Here is a 6,139-nt window from a genome sequence, read left to right as displayed (position 1 = left end):
AATCTCTGCAAATCAATCTGTGTTATCACAACAGTCATTTACCATTGATTTCTCACTGGCACCGACCATTGTTTTTTATTGAAATCTGAGTAGCAATACGCCTTCACACAGTCCTAAGACTCTTTGCATTCATCAAGTGGAGATATAGTTAATGCTTTTTTTCCTAGATCTTCCCATACACCTGGCCCATCACGACTATTTGGTGTAAGATCAAAGATGCTTATACTATTTTTTATGGTTTCATAGTTTCTAGTGTACTGTTTTTCCCACTTGATCGTGTTTTTTCTGCAATTCTTTGTAGTCTTTTGAGGGAATTATTATTATTATTATTATTATTATTATTACTATTATTATTATTATTATTATTGTTATTATTATTATTATTATTATTGTTATTATTATTATTATTATTATTATTATTATTATTATTATTATTATTATTATTATTATTGGCTCACAAGAAGCTTTCACACATGTCAACAGAGATCTCTCCTTGACAATAACCTGCGGTGTTCCCTGGAATTTAAGAGACAAGCCTCCCTAGGTTTCCAGTTCTCTCCATCTCCAAATGAATTTGCGTTGTGGCAACAACCTCTTACCATTGATTTATCGCTGGCATCGGCCATTGGAATTTGAGTGACAATAAGCCTCCCCAAGGTCCCAGTTCTCTTGGCACTTGTCCAGCGGAGGTCTGGTCAATGCACTCTTCTTCGTCTTTCCATCCTCCTTGACGCTTCTCGGCTATTTGGTATAACTTTGGGGGGGAATGATGGGGCAATAGAAGGGAATGAGGTGGATAGCGAGCTTTAATGTTCTTGGTTCCATGTAACGCTTCTTCATGTTTTATCTCTGTAGCAGTTTGTCTGGCCCGCTCATGTGGCTCGTGTTCTCCGCATTCAAACGTTTTCTTTAATGTTTCAACTGTTTTCATTATTGTTATTCGTTGTATTTTTCCAGCCATTTCTGCAATTCCAATTTCCCGCTATTCTTTTTTTCCAACTTTTCCGAATTGTTCCTAGTGCTCCTACTATTATAGGTATTATCCTGATTTTCTTCATCATCCATATCCCTTTAAGCTCTCTGGCTAGCTCTGTATATTTGCTTCGTTTCTTCTTTTCTTTGATATTCACCTTGTGGTCAGCTGAAACACCAAAGTCTACGATTTGACAAGATTTTTCTTTGTTAATTCTTACAACACCCAGTCTTCTTTCTTGGATGGGTTTATCTGTTTGGATGTCCATGTCTCATAGGATTGTGTGAGCTTCGTTTTCAAGTACTGTTGCCGGTTTATGCTTGTATCATTTATCTGTCCGTTGGAGATGTAGTTGTTTGCATAATTCCCAGTGTACTGCCCTCCCTACTTGCATCTTCTTGCATTCCTTTTGAGCCAGTTTGCTGCGTTCGCTTACTATATGGTTTATCATTTCGTCCCTTTGTCCGCAGAGTCTGCATTTGCTGTTTTCTTGTGTTTTGTCAATCTTTGCTTTGATATGGTTGATTCTTATCTTCTGCTGCAGTTATTAGGGATTCAGTTTCTCGGTTTAAGTGTCCTTTTCGCATCAATATCCTTTTCTGATCTTTTGTCATCCTCATGAATCTGATGTGTAGTTTTTCTCTTCTGATTTTTTTTTCTCGTCTCATGTTTTGTCTCTCTGTTTTCTGTTTCCTCGTTTTTCTTTCAGTGTTTCTCGCTGCCATGATTATCCTTTCAGTGTTTTGCATTATGTATTTTTCTAATTCCTTTTTTGTGTTATTCACAAAGTCTTCTATACAAACTAGTCATCTCCCACCTTCTTTCCTTTTCACGTAGATTTGGTCAACATCGTCCTTTGGGTGAAGTGCATTGTGCATGGTCATGAGTTTCCTGATGTTCTGATCGAGCTGTCTCAATTCTCCTTTAGTCCACCCTATGAACAGTCAAGAGTATCTTACTAGTGATACTGACCATTTTATTAGGTTTCTGCTATATAATTTAGTTTCTCGGAGTTTTCTTTTTCTCCTGAGGTATTCCTTTCCAATTCTCTCTTTCATTTCTGTTGCTTTGATGGTGTTTATTTCCAGAACTCCCAAGTATTTATAGGCGTCTTGTTCCCCTAGGGTCCTCATCTCTATTTGGTTGGCTAGTTCCATACCTTCTGCCGTCTCTAATTTTCTCTTTCTTATAACTAATAGTACGCATTTCTCCATGCCAAACTCTATTTGTATATCCTAACTGAAGATCCTGGTAGAGTTTATTAGTGTCTCTAGTTCATTTTTAGTCCTTGCAAAACGTTTCAGGTTGTCCATGTACATCAGGTGGTTTATTTTTTCCTCTGTATTAGATAACTTGTATCCAGCTTGGTACTTTCTTAGTATACTGTTCAGGGGCATCACGGCTTTGATGAACAGTAATGGTGATAGTGAATCTCCTTGAAATATGCTTCTTTGTATGTTAATTTCTGTTATGTGTTGCCCATCAGCTGTCAGTTCCAGTCTCCGTCTTCTCACTGCATTTTCAATCACGTTGATGATCTTGCTTAGTATTTTATTCAGTTTTAAGCATTCTATTATCCAGGCTTGGGGGATCCTGTCGTACGCTTTTCTGTAGTCAATCAATGCCATGGCTGAATTCTTTCTCATTCTTTTTACCTCCTTTAAGAGCTTTTGATTTATGTATAGCAGATGTTCTTCTTTTTCCTTTCTGGCATTCTTTCTGTTCCTAGGGGAAAAGTCCACGGTTATTCAGGGAGCAGTAGATTTGTTTTCTCAGATTTTGTTGTTGTTATTATTATTATTATTATTATTATTATTATTATTATTATTATTTGTACTCACTAGGAGTTCTCACACAAGTCATCATTAGAAATTACTTAATGATATTAACAGGTGGTGTTCCCTAGAGCCAAGATGACAACAAGTTTCCCCAGAATTCCAGTACTCTCCACTTTTTCGATAATTTATGCAAATGAATTCGACGTTATCATAAGAGCCGCATCCACATTAGTAGAGGAAAAGTTTATAAATGATTGTAACTAATGGTAATATTTTGACGGTACCCAACGACACTTAATAACATTTGCATCGTCGGGTTTTCATTAAGCGCCACTGTTTTAAATAAACCGAGTCGTAGTTCAATAAGTATTTATCAAAATTAACCATAGACGAGAAGCGTACATAGAAGAAAAAAATTAATTCAAAAGTTATTAAAAAATATATTATGCTTTAACTAGGGCTATGACAATAGCATATTCTTTTCATTGTTTTTACTCTTGAGTATATATCTGACACAGCTGGGCACAATTAATCAACCGAGGACCATATCATTTTACATAAAAACAAATAAGATATCAATGGATATATTCCTGAAAGTCAAAACAAGGAAAAGAATATGCCGTTGTCATATCCCTAGTTATAACTGTAGAATTTAATAAACTGTAAATGGTGGCTTACTGTAACACCCGATTAAACTGATTAACAGATTATGTATTTCGTCCTTTCTATGTAATCCAATATGCAATCAAATAAAAGCATCTCAGTAATTTATATTATACATGGGGTTTTGCTGCCACATTCTGGCAGGTGCGCTAATCATTCGTCTCTCTCTTTTCTCTCTCTCTCTCTCTCTCTCTCTCTCTCTCTCTCTCTCTCTCTATATATATATATATATATATATATATATATATATATATATATATATATATATCAGACAGGATGCAAAATAGAGTCTCTAACCTTAAAGGTCCGGCAATGTTTGTCAACTTCTAACCCCTTTTTACGTCACCACAGTGTTACAATCCTGTATTCGTTTTACGACTACTTCCACGAATTGTGTTCCGATGAGCGTACCTCACTTGCACCAGTACAACTTTAATAAACGCCGATTAACTAAACTAGTAGCATAATCCCACTCCTTCATTGTAGAGGTCCTCAGATACCGGCAAACTTTCTATTCTAATACATTCTTTCCTTGAACTGCTTGCGTTTAGAGTAACGGGAAGGAAGTTTCATAAATAGAAAGTAAACGATGTTCCCATTAATTTGTATTTATATAAGTAAATAAATTAAGAATTTAAATGTCAATACTACAGAGATATTAAAGTAAACGGGTTTATTTGTCCAAGGTATACATCGTATTATGTACGCGGGTTTATAAGAAAAATTCTGCTAGTTTAACATAAATATAATGTTTAATACTACTGAAAGGGTTAACGAGATGGATAATTACATTTTCATGCGTCTTATGTCGAGCTCGGGAATTTTTCAGCCGAAGTCAAGAAACGTAACTCGTTATTTAATCCACGTCAGTAGCATGCTTTCGTCTTGTTAGCCAATTCCTAAGCAATTCATAATTGTATTCTGAGTATCGCCCGCACTGAAGATTGAACCTTCAACCCCAGCCCCCAGAATTATCACTAACCACTGATTTGACCTAGTACTTTATGGGTCAGATAATATTTTATATAGGTATAATAAATGTTTTTTCTGCTTTCTATGCTTCTTTCAGCGTTGTAAACTTGTTCATTTTTACATTTAATTGAATATCGGACATATTCTTCGGTGATGGCGTGTACTCTACGAACAAAATGTCCCAAAACGATAAATGTCTGGTTAAAAATAACTGTAGCTATCCGGTGTTTCCATGGATGAAAAAATGCTTGTTTATTTATTTATTTGTATGTACATGTATTTTTTTAAACTTAAGTGAAAAAAAAAAAGTTTTATTGTAAGGGAGACAATTATTTTTATATTCTTCAATGAATACTGAATTATTCTCCTTACTGTTTTATAGTTTCTCAATTGGATAAAGTAAATTTTGAAACCAATTGTTGCGAAGTAAGTCATTATATTGACAATAACATTTCATCATTAAAATTATTATTTACTCATTCAAGCACGTGTGATTAAAACATGACTGACAATTCGTATTATTTGGATTCATCGGACTATTGTTCTCAACTTGAATATTGTTTTCACAACGTTTCGGTCGATGTTACATCCGATCTTCTTCAGGTGTATCTTCGACAAAACCTCGGGAATATTTCTGTCAAACTCTGGAATTGGGGAGAAATTTCGAACGAAACCCTTTATTTACTTCACGGGGGTAGCGTGAACTTGTTCCGTCAGCTATGACTGGATAGCGGTCCTAAGTAATTCGCAATTGTATTTTTCGGTCGCCCACACTGAGAATTGAACCTTCAAGAGAATACTATTTTACAATTGATTTTTCCGAGTACTGTAAGCACTGCGCCACGTATCCTTGCGACGAAGAAGATGGGAGGATACATAGACAGAAACGTCGTGAAAATTACACTCAGGATGAGAACAGTAGTCGATGAATCCAAATAATAGAAATAACCATCTCAGAAATATTTGTTAGTTTAGTTTTATGTACTATGCTTATTGTTCAGAACAAGTCATTTTTCTAGAGTGAATAGAAACTGTTACGACATTCATCAGCACTTTCATTTCCCAAAAGTTATCAAGTGTGATGTAAACTCGGTTGTTATTAGAAAAATATTTAAAAAATATAGTGGTGATTGTATTAGGTGATGCCAATGAATGGTTAAACAATTTTAAAACATTTCAGAACTGATGCACTCATGACCCATGAGTATAAAAAAGAAGGGCGAGGGAAAATAACAAGCTGTTTTTCCTAAGCGTTGATTGTTCCAGGTTGTTTAGTTCACAAAGCTGATTTAAAAATTCTCAAAGTAAATATATCTACATTTTTATAAAGTAATAGGGTTCGTGTGTTTATGTCTGTGTGTACAGCTCTCCACCATCAACGAAATATAAAGGAGGTAAGAGGGTAGATCTCTCCTGGTAGAGAAACATTAGAACCCATTTTAGGATGTTTCTGTTATAGGAGATATAAGAATCTTTGCCTAATTTCTTTATATACTATTCTACAAACCACCCCCATATCGAATGACTTATGCTCATTTGCATATCACATTATATTAAATCTCTTTAACTAATTACCTCGACCTTATTACATATTGGAAATATTCTAATCATTTCAACTGTACTATTTACAAAATCTATTTAACATTTAATCTATCTTCTATCTTCTATCTATCTATATCTATATCTATCTTCTATATATCTATAAAAACAGAGATGTATGTGTGCCACAGACGATTTCTGATTGGTTAATCCA

Source organism: Euprymna scolopes, chromosome 16 (assembly GCF_053919585.1).
Source record: "Euprymna scolopes isolate OS-2025 chromosome 16, ASM5391958v1, whole genome shotgun sequence".
NCBI lineage: Eukaryota > Metazoa > Mollusca > Cephalopoda > Sepiida > Sepiolidae > Euprymna > Euprymna scolopes.
The sequence above is the reverse complement of the archived record's forward strand: the minus strand, read 5'-3'. Positions refer to the sequence as shown.